Below are 17,195 nucleotides of genomic sequence, written 5' to 3' on the forward strand. Positions count from 1 at the left end.
CAGGGCCCCTGATGCTAGAAGGACCATAAACAAGGACTAAGTAAGTTGAATCCAATCCATGAGCCACCCAGTTTTAAGTCTGTTTGATGGGACAGAGGTGTAGCAACAGGAAGAACACACACTGCTGACACCAGGAGAGGGCTGATAGCTCAGCACTGCCTTCTAAGCTGAATGACCTCCAGTAAGTCAGGCTGACTCAGGACTTCTTGGCCCTTCTTATCTGCAAAGTTGAAATCCTGCCAATGCCTGTATCCCTCAAAGCATCTCTCCATTAGAGAGCTGTAATGCACAAATGCAGATCATATATGTGAAATTTTTGTAAAATCTAAAACAATTACTATTCCTATTAGAAGCTAGTAGATTCCTAAACACACAAACATTTATACTCAACAAGCAATCACAGAGGATGGACCAAGTATCCAAACACTATGTTAGATGATACTATGGTCACAAAACACAGCTTCTGCCCTCAAAAAGCTTATGGGGAAATACAACAAAACCAAGTATAAAAAGCAGTCTAACAAAAGTATACAAAAGGTGTCACAAGAACATAAATAAGAATCATCACAAATCGAGGGACAATAAAAGGTCTTAAGTGACAAAACACAATTAAATCACATAACAACATGTATACAGAGATGACTTCAGCTAAAAGAAACCAAAGACAAAGGAAACAAATGTACAAACAAAACTAATCAGACCTGCTCTAGAAAAGATGCTGCTTCTGGCATGGAGCTGTCAACTTACCGGAATATCTTGAAAGATCCCACCAAAGGGTGAGCTCAACGCGAACTCACCACTGCACAAATGGGAGGCATGCATGCAAAGTGCTTCCTCACAAGCTGCCCAAGGCTATACGACCCATGGGGACATCCCTGGCCAAGAGAAGCCTCTGCTGGGTGGCTGAGATGTCATGAGAAATGAACCCATGCCTCACTTCCTGTTGACTTAATTTCTTAGGTCACCACAGCTGATTAGCAGAAGGGAGAATACTCACCACTTTAACCTTTAAAGCAACAACCAGCTTATATGTGAGCACGTATTCACAGAACTGGTTCCTCTGGACATTTAGGGTGAATGTACACGAGAAGTAATTATCTGATTTTTTTTTTCTTTCCTTGGTACACTTGAACCTTCTTAAATATGAGCCCAGATCTTTGTTAAATGGCACCCAGAGAGTACCAGACCCACAATAAGGTCTAAGCAGAAGGTGACTCACTTCTTATTTGAAAGGATGGAGGTACCCAGTGATGATGGGCTGCTTCCACAACTTCTCCCTCCCTTTTGGACTCAATTTTTGACAATGACCTTGGTTGGCTACCTAGCAGCCTCTTACCAATTCTCTCAGGAAACAAATGAGGCTGCCAAAAGCAGACAAAACATTGTCTTTGACCCTCAAAGATAAGGACAAGGCAAGGTAAAAATAAGAAAAGTCTTTGCTATTTTACTAAGTATAACACATAGGCCAAAAAATTCTCTGTCCATCATATAGACAGAGGAAAAGTTTACAAAGTATGAAAAGGAAGAACACTAAAAACTACATTTTCATCTCTAAATCTTGGTTTAAATTTCTTTTATTACGGACCATTGGGCTTCCAAGGTGGCTCAGTAGTAAAGAATTCACCTGCCGACACAAGAGACCTGGGTTTGATCCCTGGGTTGGGAAGATGCCCTGAAGGACAGCATGGCAACCCGCTCCAGTATTCTTGCTTGGAGAATCCCATGGACAGAGGAGCCTGGCGGGCTACAGTCCATGGGGTCACAAAGAGTCAGATATGACTGAGCATGCACACATGCATAGACTATTATCATTGGTATGAAATGGATTTTTACTAAACAAGTCTGCAATGCCAAAACCCCCTGAAGTTGAATTCTGGAGCTCTGATTGGCCTATTTCTCTGACTGTTTTGATCTGACATTAGGATGATAAGCTTACGGTAGTTGGGATTCAAATAGTTCCCCAGCATCGGAAATGACTACTATTGAAGTCTTCAAAAATGCCCTGAAGAGGACTCCTTGAGTGTAGATGGACATACTTTAAATGTGGAAGGGTGTATTTAACCAAAAGTTTAAAAAACTACATAGAGTTCTTACAGCTCCTATGCCAAGACCAAGATTTAAGTTGTTGTAACATTTACTGAACACTTCAGTTCAGTTCAGTTTCAGTTCAGTCACTCAGTCACGTCTGACTCTTTGTAACCCCATGGACTGCAGCATGTCAGGCCTCCCTGTCTATCACCAACTCCTGGAGTTTACTCAAACTCACGTCCATGGCGTCGGTGATGCCATCCAACCATCTCATCCTCTGTCATCCCCTTCTCCTCTTGCCTTCAATCTTTCCCAGCATCAGGGTCTTTTCCAATGAGTCAGTTCTTCTCATTAGATGGCCAAAGTATTGACGCTTCAGCTTCAGCATCAGTCCTTCCAAAGAATATTCAGGACTGATTTCCTTTAGGATGGACTGGTTGGATCTCCTTGCAGTGCAAACGACTCTCAAGAGTCTTCTCCAACACCACAGTTTAAAAGCATCAATTCTTCAGTGCCCAGCTTTCTTTTATAGTTCAACTCTCACATCCACACATGACTACTGGAAAAAAAGTGCTATTGAACACTTACTAAAGTGATTATGTGAAGCCTTGTATCTTCATTACGCTGTTAAATCCTCCCAGCAACCCTATTGGAGAGTTGCTGCTATTATTATTATTACCACTTTACAGATAAGGGACTTGAGATTTAAAGAAATGCAGTAGTACCTTATCCAAGCTAATATGGTCAGTAAGTGAGTGGAAACCAGCCTCTAAAATGCACATACCAGCCAGTAGAACAATAGCAAACTAATTACCTTGAGATAACACAGCTAGAATTTTACACATAAGGTACTTTGAATGTTAATTTCAAACAGTAAGAACTTTAATAATTATTTTTAAATCTTTCTATTTGTGTATCCCACAACTCAGAAAGTTAATTGCTAAATATACTTAATTTACAAAAAAAAAAAAATCACCTCTGTACTATTTCTGTGTCACTGTAAATTCTCTAAGGGAATGGTGGATGAGAGGTGCCTGAACAAACAGAATAAAAGGCTGTTCTAACTAGCTAACCTCAATTCTCTGAAGTGACCTTGGACACACTGCTTGGAATGTCTGCAAGGGGATAATAACTGTGACTCCATTTTGGCCAAACAAGTGCTTTCAAAAATGTTTACATAGTCCTAATTGCCCTAACCTTTCACTAATGTTTACCAAAGACATCATTTTTCATTTAGCCGATAAATAGAAACACTTGTAAAAATGTTTGCTTAAAAAAAAAAAAAAAAAACAAACCCTGCAAATAAGTGTTTCTGTCAAAAGAACTGAAAGGAATATTTTCAAGTTAGATGTAACTATAGGTAATTCAAACATGCTTCAGCTATTAAGGTATATCCAAATAAACTAAAACTAACTAAACTTTTTTTTGGTGTCGGGGGGCGGTGACAGGTAGATAGAGGGACAAATACCAGTATATATGGGATTCAAACAAAATAACAAAGTTGACCCACAACTTTCAGTCTTGTTTCTTAAGATGACATGCCCAGGTTTCATATGACCCCATTACAGTGAAAATACAGATACGATATCTGACCTTTTAGTGAAGGGTAATTACTTCTGGACCACAAGGTCTGGAATTAGAAGACCTGAGTTTGAAGGGTCCATGCACCACTACTACTTGTCAAGTCATCTGAACCTGAATTCTAGTTCTTTGAATGTAGGTCAAATAAGGATTCCTGTCCTACCTCCTCCAATGATTGTTTTGGAGTGCAAATCAAATGACATAATGTAAGTGCTTTGAGAACTCAAAAGCAGGGTACAGGATACTGACAGGTGTCGTCTGTTGGTACCAGGAAAAAGGTCACCACAGTCTCTTTGATCTCCTCTCATTAGAAACCAACAAACTAGTGGAGAGAGTGGTGACAGCAATCAGTTTTGGAAGCTCTGAGATAAGGTTTTAATTTACTCAAGGGTTTGTCCTGCACTATTCAGGCAACATTAGTTTCTGTACTTTCTGGTGGTCTTAGAGTGGAAGGATTCACTAGGACAAGATTTAGTGCAGTTCAGTTCAGTCACTCAGTCATGTCCGACTCTTTGCGACCCCATGAATCACAGCACACCAGGCCTCCCTGTCCATCACCAACTCCCGGAGTTCACACAGGCTCACGTCCATCGAGTCAGTGATGCCATCCAGCCATCTCATCCTCTGTCATCCCCTTCTCCTCCTGCCCTGCAATCCCTCCCAGCATCATAGTCTTTTCCAATGAGTCAACTCTTCGCATGAGGTGGCCAAAGTACTGGAGTTTCAGCTTTAGCATCATTCCTTCCAAAGAAATCCCAGGGCTGATCTCCTTCAGAATGGACTGGTTGGATCTCCTTGCAGTCCAAGGGACTCTCAAGAGTCTTCTCCAACACCACAGTTCAAAAGCATCAATTCTTCGGCGCTCAGCTTTCTTCACAGTCCGTCTCACAAGCATACACGACCACTGGAAAAACCATAGCCTTGACTAGACGGACCTTTGTTCGCAAAGTAATGTCTCTGCTTTTCAATATGCTATCTAGGTTGGTCATAACTTTCCTTCCAAGGAGTAAGAATCTTTTAATTTCATGGCTGCAATCACCATCTGCAGTGATCTTGGAGCCAAAAAAAAATAAAGTCTGACACTGTTTCCACTGTTTCCCCATCTATTTCCCATGACATGATGGGACCAGATGCCATGATCTTCGTTTTCTGAATGTTGAGCTTTAAGCCAACTTTTTCACTCACCTCTTTCACTTTCATCAAGAGGCTTTTTAGTTCCTCTTCACTTTATGCCAAAAGGGTGGTATCATCTGCATATCTGAGGTTATTGATATTTCTCCCTGCAATCTTGATTCCAGCTTGTGCTTCTTCCAGCCCAGCATTTCTCGTGATGTACTCTGCATAGAAGTTAAATAAACAGGGTGACAATATACAGCCTTGACAGACTCCTTTTTCTATTTGGAATCGGTCTGTTGTTCCATGTCCAGCTCTAACTGTTGCTTCCTGACCTGCATACAGGTTTCTCAAGAGGCAGGTCAGGTGGTCTGGTATTCCCATCTCTTGAAGAATTTTCCACAGTTTATTGTGATCCACACAGTCAAAGGCTTTGGCATAGTCAATAAAGCAGAAATAGATGTTTTTCTGGAACTCTCTTGCTTTTTCGATGATCCAGCGGATGTTGGCAATTCGATCTCTGGTTCCTCTGCCTTTCTAAAACCAGCTTGAACATCTGGAAGTTCATGGTTCACATACTGCTGACGCCTGGCTTGGAGAATTTTGAGCATTACTTTACTACCGTGTGAGATGAGTGCAATTGTCCAGTAGTTTGAACATTCTTTGGGATTGGAATGAAAACTGACCTTCTCCAGTCCTGTGGCCACTGCTGAGTTTTCCAAATTTGCTGGCATATTGAGTGTAGCACTTTCACAGCATCATCTTTCAGGATTTGAAATAGCTCAACTGGAATTCCATCACCTCCACTAGCTTTGTTCATAGAGATGCTTCCTAAGGCCCATTTGACTTCACATTCCAGGATGTCTGGCTCTAGGTGAGTGATCACACCACCAAGATTCAGGGTGATTGAAAAGGAATATTTCTTCTCAAAGAAGAAATAATAAAGAAGTAACATCTCCCCTTGTCCCCCAAGTTCCTGTACAGCTCAGACACTTTGTCGCTTCTCCTCTTCCAAGTTTCTTAAAGAAATTTGTTTTTTGTTTTTTTTTTTAATACTCTCTGACTCTACTTCTTACCATGTGGAAGCACTCTGATTCTGCCTCAGGTGAAACTGCACAGGCAGAGGTCAGCACCAATCTTCTTATTGCCAAACCCGGGAGACTTTTCACTCCACAGCTGCCTGAACTCTCAGTAGTACTGAACTATTGAATAGTCACTGTTTACATTGCTCTCTTGAATGCATTAACACAGTCTCTTCCAGCACTTCTCCTTTATCTCTGTATGCTCCTTTCAGTCCCTTGTATGAGCTCCCTTTCCTATGCCCTTATCACTTTGCTGACAAAGGTCTGTACAGTTAAAGCCATGGTTTTTCCAGTAGTCATATATGGATGTAGAGCTGGACCATAGAGAAGGCTGAGCACCAAATAACTGATGCTTTTGAACTGTGGTGTTGGAGACGACTCTTGAGAGTCCCTTGGACAGCAAGGAGATCCACCCAGTCCACCCTAAAAGGAAATCAACCCTGAATATTCATTAGAAGGACTGATGCTGAAGCTGAAGCTCCAATACTTTGGCCACCTAATGTGAAAAGCCAACTCATTTGAAAAGACCCTGATGCTGTTTGAAGATTGAAGGCAAAAGGAAAAGGAGGCAGCAGATAGCCTCACCAACTCAATGGACATGAATCTGAGCAAACTCTGGCAGATAGTGAAGGACAGGGGAGCCTAGTGTGTTGCAGTCCATGGGGTCTCAAAGAGTTGGACATGACTGAGTGACTGAATAACAAATGCCCATATCATAATGTAGGTGCTCCCCTATTTTCCTCATAACCCTCTTATTTAGTTCCTTTTCCACTGGGTGATCTTCTCCACCCCTGTGGCTTTCAGTAGAAGTCCATGTGGAGATAAGAAGTATTGTTCTCTGAGCTTAAGACTCACACATGCCACTGCCTTTCAGACATCCCCTAACTCCTAACATGCACGAAAGCAAACTCCTCACCTAACCCTCAGCCTGCCCCTCCTCTTGGCATTCTCCATAGAGTGAAGAATATCATCATCCTTGACCCTAATGGCTCCCTCCCCCACAAATCACTCTGAACAGCAAGTCATGTTAATTCTACTTCTCTGAGATCTGCCAAATTTATCCCTTTCTCTCCTTTACCACCTTAGTTCAGACACCAGCCAGTTTCCTCCCTTTATTTTTTCCTTCCACTAATCCATTCACCACACTGCAGTCAGAGAGGGCTTTCTAAAAATATTGATAAAACTCTGTTATTTTCTGGATAAATCTTAATATTCCTTAACATTGCCTATAAGAGCTCCAGTCCACTTACTTTCCTAGGATGACCTCTTAAATCTCCATCGTCTCTTATCCCGTACCTCCCACCCCTCCACACACAGGCACAGAACTTAGCTAGTTCTCATTCAGCCTTTAGGTCTTTGCTGAGGTACCACTTCTTCCCTGACCTCCCATGTCCATTCTGGACATCCCTCTGGTGAGGTCCCATAGCACACACATTTCCTCAATTATAATGCTTTTCACTCTAAAAATAGCCTGTTTACTTGTCTGTCTCCCCTACTAGATGGCAACCTTCACGAAGGCAAGATCGTGCCTGTTTCCTTCAAGACTGTATCTCTGGCTCCAAGTATAAGAGGTATGTGCCAAGGTATAAAACAAGCGCTCAATTCTTACTTGTCTAATTAACAAACCAATGAATCCCTGAGGGTGGAAGAGAAGTTGTTCTGGAAAAGTTTATGAGAAAAGATCATTTAGCTAATTTCCTGGAGCATAAAAACTGTTGGTTACATTTCCAATGTTTTCTAACCTATAAAACACGTTCCTTGTTCTATGAAAATCTATAATCACATCTGTAGATTATGGGGTAAAATGGATATTTAGCAATTTTGCAGTTAGATAAATGTCCACAGGTAAGATGGATAATACAGACCAAGGCAGCTTCAGTTTGCATTGAATTATAAATTGGTTACACTAACCATGGTAACTAGGTGAATAATCTCTTCCATACTCATTAATGTGACATATGATCAGGGAATCAAATTTAAAACACAAAACTCAAATTGACAGTTAATGACTGTATGAAAAACAAACAAAATGTTAGTGAAAAATAGCATGCCTGACATCTCAACACAATGGCCTCTATATTTTGACTTTGGTTTTTTGCTCATAACTCACGCTGCCATTAACATTAACTACACTCACGGACCAAATAAACTTCTTACCCTACTGTCAATATGAAGGTGAATGATGTGGGCTTTTATTGCTGTCTGGTAATACCTACAGTAGCCAATGAAGCAGAGCAAACATAGGCATGGAATTCACTGCTGGTGGTTATTCTTACCACACTCTCACTCAGTACCCAGTTCTCTGAATTATTTAGCTTGCACCAGAAACTCCAAGCTAGAATACAGTTCAGCTACTTAAGAACCGAATACTAAATCCACTCTAAAAGAAAAAAAGCAATTCCTTGTTAGATATTCCTCCACCCAGTTTCTTTTAAAGGGTAAACATGCTCCATGAAGAAAATCAGCATTTGGCTAACAGCCAGTGGGGCAAGAGACACTTCCAGTACTTTCCTACAGATGTGGAGGAGAGGGCATATCAAACTATCCAAGGAACAGTAGGAAAAGGAGGAGAAGCAGCAGTGGTCTGGGGCTCCTAGAAAGTGTCCGTAGACAGAGAATCCTAAACATTCTACCCAAATGGTCTAACCTTTTCAGGTTTCTAGTAAAATCAGGTTTTCTGAAACCAGTAATTAAAATAGTACCCTGCAACCTGCCTGCTTCTTAAATATGTAAATGTACGACTTGACTTCAAGTATCATGGGAAAGCTGCACACAAGATTAAACTGGAATAGAGTATGTTAAGTACTTGATAAATATTCAGTAAGTATTAGCTTTGTATGGTTTTTAATGCAGATGTTACCAGCCTAGTTTGGTTTTCCTAGTAATAACATGCAAGGGTTTTGTTTTTTTTTTTCCCGCTAATGGCTATATATCCATCATAGTTCTTTGTTTTCCACTTGTATAATTAACCTGAGTCTATGGCCCAAAGCCTAAAATCCATCCATCTATGAGAAAACAAAGACTTAAGGAAACTCAACCACGAGCTTCCTTATTCTATTATTTCAGTATGATACGCATCCATCCTCCTACCATAAAGCTTACACTGATTATCCGTATTGACAAATAAGTTATCCTACTTTGTTGTCAACCTTCTCAACTGTATTTATCATTTCCTATCCGATCATTGTCTTTCTTTAAAACATCACTCTCTCACACATATTTTAGTCATTTATGAATTTTTATTTTCTCCATTATTTGACTGGACAATGTCTTAGATTCATTGTATACCCCATAGCACAGGGTTTTTAACAGCATTTAAAATAATGTTTGTTAACTATTATGGTTATAAACAACTACTGTATACTTACTGTTAAATGTCTTGAAAATACATAAAAATGTTCCAGGGGAAATAAACTATGCCTAGTCATCCTCCAATGGGTAAAAAAAAGTGCTGCTCCATTTTGGCCCTTTCAGCCTCTTTCCTTATGTAGGTATATTTTCTGCTTTTTTAAACATAGTTGAGAGTTATTATGGTCTTCCCTGGTGGCTCAAATGGTAAAGAATTTGCCTGCAATGTGGGAGACTCAGATCCCTGGGTCGGGAAGAACCCCTAGAGAAGGGAATGGCCACCCACTCCAGTATTCTTGCCTGGAGAATCCCATGGACAGAGGAGCCTGGAAGGCTTCAGTCCACAGGGTCACAAAAAGTTGGACACGGCTGAGCAACTAACACTTTTCACTTACTACACATATATTTCTCTAACTGATCTCCTCCTATTTACCAAAAATTGGTAAATACCTTTCCATACTGTTAAAACCCTTCATAAATATCCTTTTTAAAGTCTGTATAACACCATACATATCTTTTGACAACACCATAATTAATTCACACTGTTCCCCTCCTGTTGGGCATTGAGACTATTGTCAATACCTGACTTTTCTAACCAAAGCTATATTAAGCACTTGTGAATGTTAACTTTTTAAATATTTCTGATAAGTTCCCTTGGACAGACTGCTAGAAGTGCAACTACTGGACTGAGGAGGAGTAGACACATTAGTGAGATTTTTCAGACATTAAGCCAACAAATTTTTCAGAAAGGTTTAATATCTATGTACCCCTCACAGCATCTGAGAGTGTCTGCTCTACTGCACATAAACTGATGTGAAGAGCTAGAATTTTTAAAAATCTATGTAAATTTGAGAGCTGGAAAAACAGTTTCCTGCTGTTGTTTCAATTTCATTTATTTAATTAATGGAAAGAGAAAGCATTTTCTTTCTTTTTTTCATTTTTATTTGAGAATGCACTTTCATATGACTATTAGCCACTTAGTTTTCTCTTCTACGGATAGTCTGTTCCTGTCTTTATGGTCTTCTATTGTGGTGTAACAAATTCCCACAAACTTCGAACCTTAACACAACACCCATTTCCTCACAATTCTGAAGGTCAGAGTCTGGGTGGGGCTGGCTAGGTTCTCAGCTCAGGCTCTCCTTCACAAGGCTGAAATCCATGCGCTTGGCCAGGCTGTGTTCCTAACCAACGGCTCTCGTAAAGAATCCAGTTTCGAGCTCATTCATTTGCTGGCCCTCAGTTTGATGTCCCCGTTTCCACGCCGGGTCACCCTCAGCAATTCCAGGTCTCCTGCTTTTCTCAAGGCCGCCCCCACTCCTTCTCAAGCATTCCCTCCATCTTCAATACAGCAACAGCATGTTCAGTCCTACTCAGGCTTCAGATCCCTCGGATTTCCCTAGCTTGAGAAAGCTCTCCTCTTTTACAGGCCCCTTTGATTAGGGCAACCCACTCCAGTATTCATGCCTGGAGAATCCCATGGATGGAGGAGCCTGGTGGGCTACAGTCCACTGGGTCGCAAAGAGTCAGACACGACTGAGCGACTTCACTTTCACTTTCACTTTGATTAGATTTGACTTCCCTGGTGGCTCAGATGGTAAAGCGTCTGCCTACAATTCAGGAGACCCAGGTTCGATCCCTGGGTCAGGAAGATCCCCTGGAGAAGGCAATGGCAACCCACTCCACTATTCTTGCCTGGGAAATCCCATGGACAGAGGAACCTGGTAGGCTACAGTCCACAGGGTCGAAAAGAATCAGACAGGACTGAGCAACTTCACTTCCCTTTGATTAGATTTGGCCCACCAGCTCATTCTCCTATTTTATATTCAACTGTGCCATGTAACCAGAGAAGGCAATGGCACCCCACTCCAGTACTCTTGCCTGGAAAATCCATGGACGGAGGAGCCTGGTAGGCTGCAGTCCATGGGGTCGCTAAGAGTGGGACACGACTGAGCGATTTCACTTTCACTTTTTACTTTCATGCATTGGAGAAGGAAATGGCAACCCACTCCAGTATTCTTGCCTGGAGAATCCCAGGAACAGGGGAGCCTAATGGGCTGCTGTCTATGGGGTCGCACAGAGTTGGACACGACTGAAGCGACTTAGCAGCAGCAGTGCCATGTAACATAATATGATCAAGGAAGTGACACTTCATCATTCCAACAGGTTCCAGGGATTAGAGCATGCAATCCTGGGGGAGGGGCATTTTCAGAATTGTGTGGGCCACAGCATCTTAGGTATTGCTTCTAATCATTTGTTTGTTCTCTTTATGATGTCTTAATTGCATGAATTTACCAATAAGTGAATCTTACTAATGACTGCCAGAAGGTGCATTTTCACAACAGCAAAGACAGCTGTGGACAGGGCCTGCTGCTGCTGCTGCTGCTAAGTTGCTTCCGTCGTGTCCAACTCTGTGTGACCCCATAGGCTTCCCCATCCCTGGGATTCTCCAGGCAAGAATACTGGAGTGGGTTGCCATTTCCTTCTCCAATGCATGAAAGTGAAAAGTGAAAATGAAGTTGCTCAGTCGTGTCCGACTCTTAGCAACCTCATGGACTGCAGCCTACCAGGCTCCTCCGTCCATGGCATTTTCCAGGCAAGAGTACTGGAGTGGGTTGCCATTGCCTTCTCCAGACAGGGCCTGCTAAGTGCTAATAAAGATTCTGAACACAGTGGGTCCTCCATACCCTTGGCTTCCACATTCGCAAATTCAACCAACCACAGATTGAAAATATCTGGGGGGAAAAGAACTCCAGAAAGTTCCAGAAGCAAAACTTGAATTTGCTGGACACCAGGCAACTATCTGCAGATTCCCTAATGGCTCACTGGTAAAGAATCTGCCGGCTAATACAGGAGATGCAGGTTTGATCCCTGGGTCAGGAAGAGCCCCTGGAGAACGAAATGGCAACTCACTCCAGTATTCTTGCCTGAGAAATCCCATGGACAGAGGAGCCTGGTGGGTTACAGTCTATGGGGTAGCAAAGAGTAATATATGACTTAGCAACTTAAAAAAAGAAAAAGGCAACTATTTACATAGCATTTTCATTGAAATTACAGCTATTTACATAGAATATACATTATATTAGGTACGAGTAATCTTATAGTACCAAGAAGTCTGGCAGGCTACAGTCCATGGGATCACAGAGTTAGACACAACTGAGTGACTAACACTTTCATAGGTAATCTAAAAATGATTTAAATTACACCAGAGGATGTGTGTAGGTTAAGTGCAAGGCACTACATACACCATATTATATAAAGGTCTTGAGAATTCTTGAATTTTGGTATCTGAGAGGTCTTGGAACTAAGTCCCCTTGTGTATCGAGGGATGACTGCTGTATATAACTTTGCTAACACTGCTGTTTTTAAAAGATGTAATTGCGGGAAAAGTTACAATACGAAAGTTACTATCCTAACTGTTTTTAAGGGTACAGTTCCTTACTGTTAAGTACATTTACCTTGTTGTGCAACTAATCTCTAGAACTCTTCATTTTGCAAAACTGAAACCATACCCATTTAACAACTGTTCATTTCAACCCTCCCCCAGCTCCTGGCAATCACCATTTACTTTTAACATTGCTATATCCTTATGTATTTATTAACAAGCATGTATATTGCAATTTCTATATGTGCTGTTCTAAGAACCTTCAAAATATTAACTCATTTAATCCTCACAATAACCCTATGAGATCAGTACTGTCATTCCCATACCAAAGATTAAGAAATACAACAAATAAACTGCTCAAGGTTACACAATAGGAAGTGACCAAGCAGGAATTCAAACCCAGAATGGCTTTATAGTTCTTGCTATGAACCATTACATTGTGAAAATACTCACTGTAAAGGCAAACTCGTCAGTCATTAATATTATTTCCTTGATGTGCATGACTTTAAAACACTCTTTTATGTGCAATTTACTCTAATATTCTTCTAGTAACTAAAAGTTAGACTATATGACCCAGAAAGACTACATGTCTACTGATCTTTCAGCCCAGTTTTGGTTAAAGCATTTTTTTTGAAGCTAATGAAACAAAAATTGCCTTGTATATTAAGGTGTGCCAAAGTATCTTATGAATGAATACAAATTGCAATTGACTATGACAACTGAAATTAATATATTACAGGAAAAAAGCCTAGATATTTATCTTTTGCAAGAAGAGAGAAAACTTCCAAATAAGTTTACAACAGCATAACTCAATCTCGGTTTAACCGGGTAAATTCAAATCTGTTTTGCTTTGCAAGCTATAAATCTAGATCAGTCTTTATTTGTCATTCATTTGTATATCTCAGTACTAACTTACTTTATTTGAGGAGTGGGCCCAAAATTTCCGGATCTCAACCTTTTAGCTTAGTAATCCTGTTATAGAAGACCAAATCATGCTTGTCATCAGTAGCACAGTGGCATTTACTATATATTAAAAATGAGCAAGGTCAACAGAAGGAACAATCGTTGTAATCTGGGAGCCCTAGTTAGATGTGAATTAAAAGCTCTGCTGAGGCCTCGTTTCTAGGACCCAGGAGGGGTAGGGAGGGGTGGAGGGGAGGACTAAAAAAAACGCACAGAACAGGATCAGCTATTTCAACTGCTTTCTACTTATACACCTGATTCATAAAAATAAATAGACAATGCATCATATAATCTCCTCTCATCTATTATCCACTGCATTACTGTGCAATTTTCAGGATGAAATAAAAACCAGAGGATGGAAGAAATAGCAAAATCACCGCTACCCTAGGGAGCTTCTCGAATATTTACAATAGTGTCATCCCCACACCCTTCCCCCAGTGGCCAGCCAGGCGGCAAAGAAGCAGACAGATGCTCACCTGGCCACCGACTGCTTCTCTCCCTTCACCTGCAAGGCCTGCAACCTACTCCAGGCTGGGGCTAGGTTTCGGCAGCCCGCCCTCCTCACGGTGACAGCCCATTTGGCCACCGACCACTCCGGCCCGGCTCTCTGTTTACAAGCGCTTCTTGCGGTCCCACACTTAAATGCTTCCTTCCAGCAGCCCGGGAAGCCAGACTCCGACACACAAGGTTCCAGGCCGCAAGGACTCATCTTCCCTGGCCTAGGGACCCAGCGCCCGGCACGGCCCAACCGCACCCTTCTGGCCTTCTTACCTCTTTGTTTTCTCACAGTCTTCATCACACACTTCTTGAAACAGTGCTATGTGCCTCAGTCTCCTCTCTGCTTTTCTCAACGCCCAAATGGATGCTTGCAATTCGAAATTTTTACCTGGAACAAACCTGGGACTAGTTTTTAGCAGCTCCTTTGGTTAAGAGAATTTGAGAAATAACTTATTTCTGAAAATAGGACTATTAGAACCCAGAGGTTGCTTCGCATTTCCGATTTGGAGCTGCGATGAAAGTCAATTTTCATTGCCCTTTCATGTTGTAGCCTGCAGGTTGAAACAGGATGGTTTTGAGAGGTCTTGAACCCCCATTCAGATTCACATCAAAACAGAAAGGGCGTGTGTGCGTGTGTGTGTGTGTGTGTGTGTGTACATGCACACTGGCAGGCGACCTGAGTTCTCCCCAACCCACCCCCAGTGACTTTGGCCAGTTTACAAGAGGATAGGCTGGTCTGACTGGAAGACTGTCCTTGAAGTTTCCTGCTTTATCTCCATCATAGCACACTTAGCCATTTTCTCAATTTATAATTACATATTTAAAAAAACAAAAAACAAAACTTACCTGTTTTGTTGGCATCTCTACCCCCACTCCAGCCTCACCTGTAAACTCCCTGAGTGAGTGAGTGAGTGAAAGATGCACAGGCTTGTCCAACTCTTTGCAACCCAATGGACTATACAGTTCATGGAATTCTCCAGGCCCAGAATACTGGAGTGGGTAGCATTTCCCTTCTCCAGGGGATCTTCCCAACCCAGGGATAGAACCCACATCTCCTGCCTTGCAGGCGGATTCTTTACCACCTGAACCACAAGGGAAGCCCAAACTCCCTGAGGGCAGGAACTATTTCAGTTTCACTCACCACCACATTACAGGCACAAAGCATAGTGGCTTCTGTGCCTACTGATCAGGGGCTTCCCTGGTGGCTCAGAATATAAAGAATCTGCCTGCAATGTAGAAGACCCATGTTCGATCCCTGGGTTGGGAAGATATCCTGGAGAAGAAAATGGCAACCCACTCCGGGATTCTTGCCTGGAGAATTCTGGACAGAGGAGCCTGGCAAGCTACAGTCGATGGGGTCACAAAGAGTTGAACCCGGACTGAGCAATTAACAGTTTGACTTTCACAGTGGCAAGGTATATATGTTTGAATGAATGAACGAAGAAATGGACACATACACAAAAAATTGTCAAAGGAGGCCAGAGAAAGTAGCAAGATAAGGTTCGAAAAATATGATTCCCCCACTTTCTGGAAAATGAATAAAAATCTTTCCCCACTGAATTAAAAAAAAAAAAATCTCTTGATGTTTAGAGTTTAAATAAGTTTGTCAGAAAGCTTACACTGCAACTCGAGATACCTGTTGTTGCCTAAACATGCAATGTTCTCTTTTGCCTCAAGACTTTTGATAGTTGGTTCCCTTTGATGAGAGTTATCACCCCCCCCCCTTTAGCTTGGCCAATTTCTCCTTGCTCTTTAAGAAGCAAGTGTCATCACACCTCTCCTAGAAGTCTCTAACTGAGGAACCTAATCCTTTTAAGCATGCCCAGAGGAACTCATATGTTCTTCTATAAATGCATTTATAACCCACTCCAGTGTTCTTGCCTGGAGAATCCCAGGGACGGGGGAGCCTGGTGGGCTGCCGTCTCTGGGGTCACACAGAGTCGGACACGACTGAAGCAACTTAGCAGCATATACTCATTAGTCTTCCCAGGCCATTGATTCTCAAACTTCATCATGAAACAGAATCTTCTAGAACAGTGTTTCTCAAACTTTAATGTGTGGGGATCCTGTTAAAATGCAGATCATGATTCAAGAGTCTGTGGTAGGGCCTTTGCACCTCTAGTGAACTCTCAGGTGATGCCACATTTTGAGTGTCAAGGCTCTTAGATGCTTATTAAAACTGCAAATTCCTGGGTCACACACCCATTGTTGGGTTGCACCCCACAGACCTACAAGGCCTGTACTTGCCCAGTTTTAAGACCAAAGAAAGAGCTTGGAGTTAGCAACAGAGACATCTATGGTTTAATGGGTGGGTGATCTTATATGTCTGAAGCAAGAATCTGAAGTGACACCCCATGGTGTGCGGTGGACTGGTAGCAGTCTTCACTCCTGGGGTGGTTGCTAGTTACAAGGGGAATTGACAATTGACGTCAGATAGGTTCATGGCTTACCAGGGAAACCAGTAGAGGGGCATGCCCCTCACTGCCCCTTCGATAGGAACGATTACCTGTTGAGGCCTGGGGCAAGTACATAGGAAGGTCAGTCGTGTGAGTAGGGTGTAGGTGAGCAGGGGAATGTACAGAGAGCAAGAAAACAGCTGAATTGAGTGGCCTGACCTTACACCCATAGATTTTTATTCTGAAGGTCTACAACAAAGTCCTGAATTCTGTGATTTTACAGGTGCCTCAGAGTGCTTCCAATGTAGGTGATCATTGGGCTGATGCTTTGTCGTTTTTTTCCCACTATGCATTAAGCAGACTATCTGGTACCTAAAATGTATTAAAAAGCTACATTAACAGAATGACTAGATTTACACATTATCACTGATACAGATCCTCAGCACCGAAACAAGTGGATGATCCCAGACATAGCAGCCATAGCACGCTTTTTCTTTATTTTGCAGAGCAGTTTTGGGTTTGCAGCAAAACTGAGCAGAAAGTACAGGGTTCCCAGATACCAGCTGCGCCTGACATATACACAATTCCGATCCCACTATCAAGATCCCGCACTCGGATGATACATTTGTTACAGTCCATGAGCCTACATCATTATTACTCCGAATCCGAAGGGCCACCTGTTTATACCTTTTAGACCCCACAGTATACTACCAATGAAATCCCTATTTACACAAGGTAGTTTGTGCTGGATTTCTGTCATTTACAACTGAAAGCATCGTCATTTACAAGTGAAAGCACTCCATC

At 41.9% G+C, this 17,195-nt stretch overlaps 1 protein-coding gene across 4 annotated transcripts in view; it reads right to left on the reverse strand.

Moving 5' to 3' along the window:
• PLEKHM3 (pleckstrin homology domain containing M3) overlaps positions 1 to 14,128 on the reverse strand; it is a 223,424-nt gene extending 209,296 nt beyond the window's left edge. For 3 of the 4 annotated variants that reach the window (XM_019975994.2, XM_070771000.1, XM_070770995.1), the window contains exon 1: positions 13,974 to 14,128. The gene's annotated coding sequence lies outside the window, so the exon portion shown is untranslated. Of the gene's footprint in view, positions 1 to 747; positions 7,108 to 13,973 lie in introns of those variants that run through there. The other variant, XM_070770990.1, reaches the window with a different exon arrangement.
• Positions 14,129 to 17,195: the final 3,067 nt, after the last annotated feature.

This window comes from Bos indicus, chromosome 2 (assembly GCF_029378745.1).
Source record: "Bos indicus isolate NIAB-ARS_2022 breed Sahiwal x Tharparkar chromosome 2, NIAB-ARS_B.indTharparkar_mat_pri_1.0, whole genome shotgun sequence".
NCBI lineage: Eukaryota > Metazoa > Chordata > Mammalia > Artiodactyla > Bovidae > Bos > Bos indicus.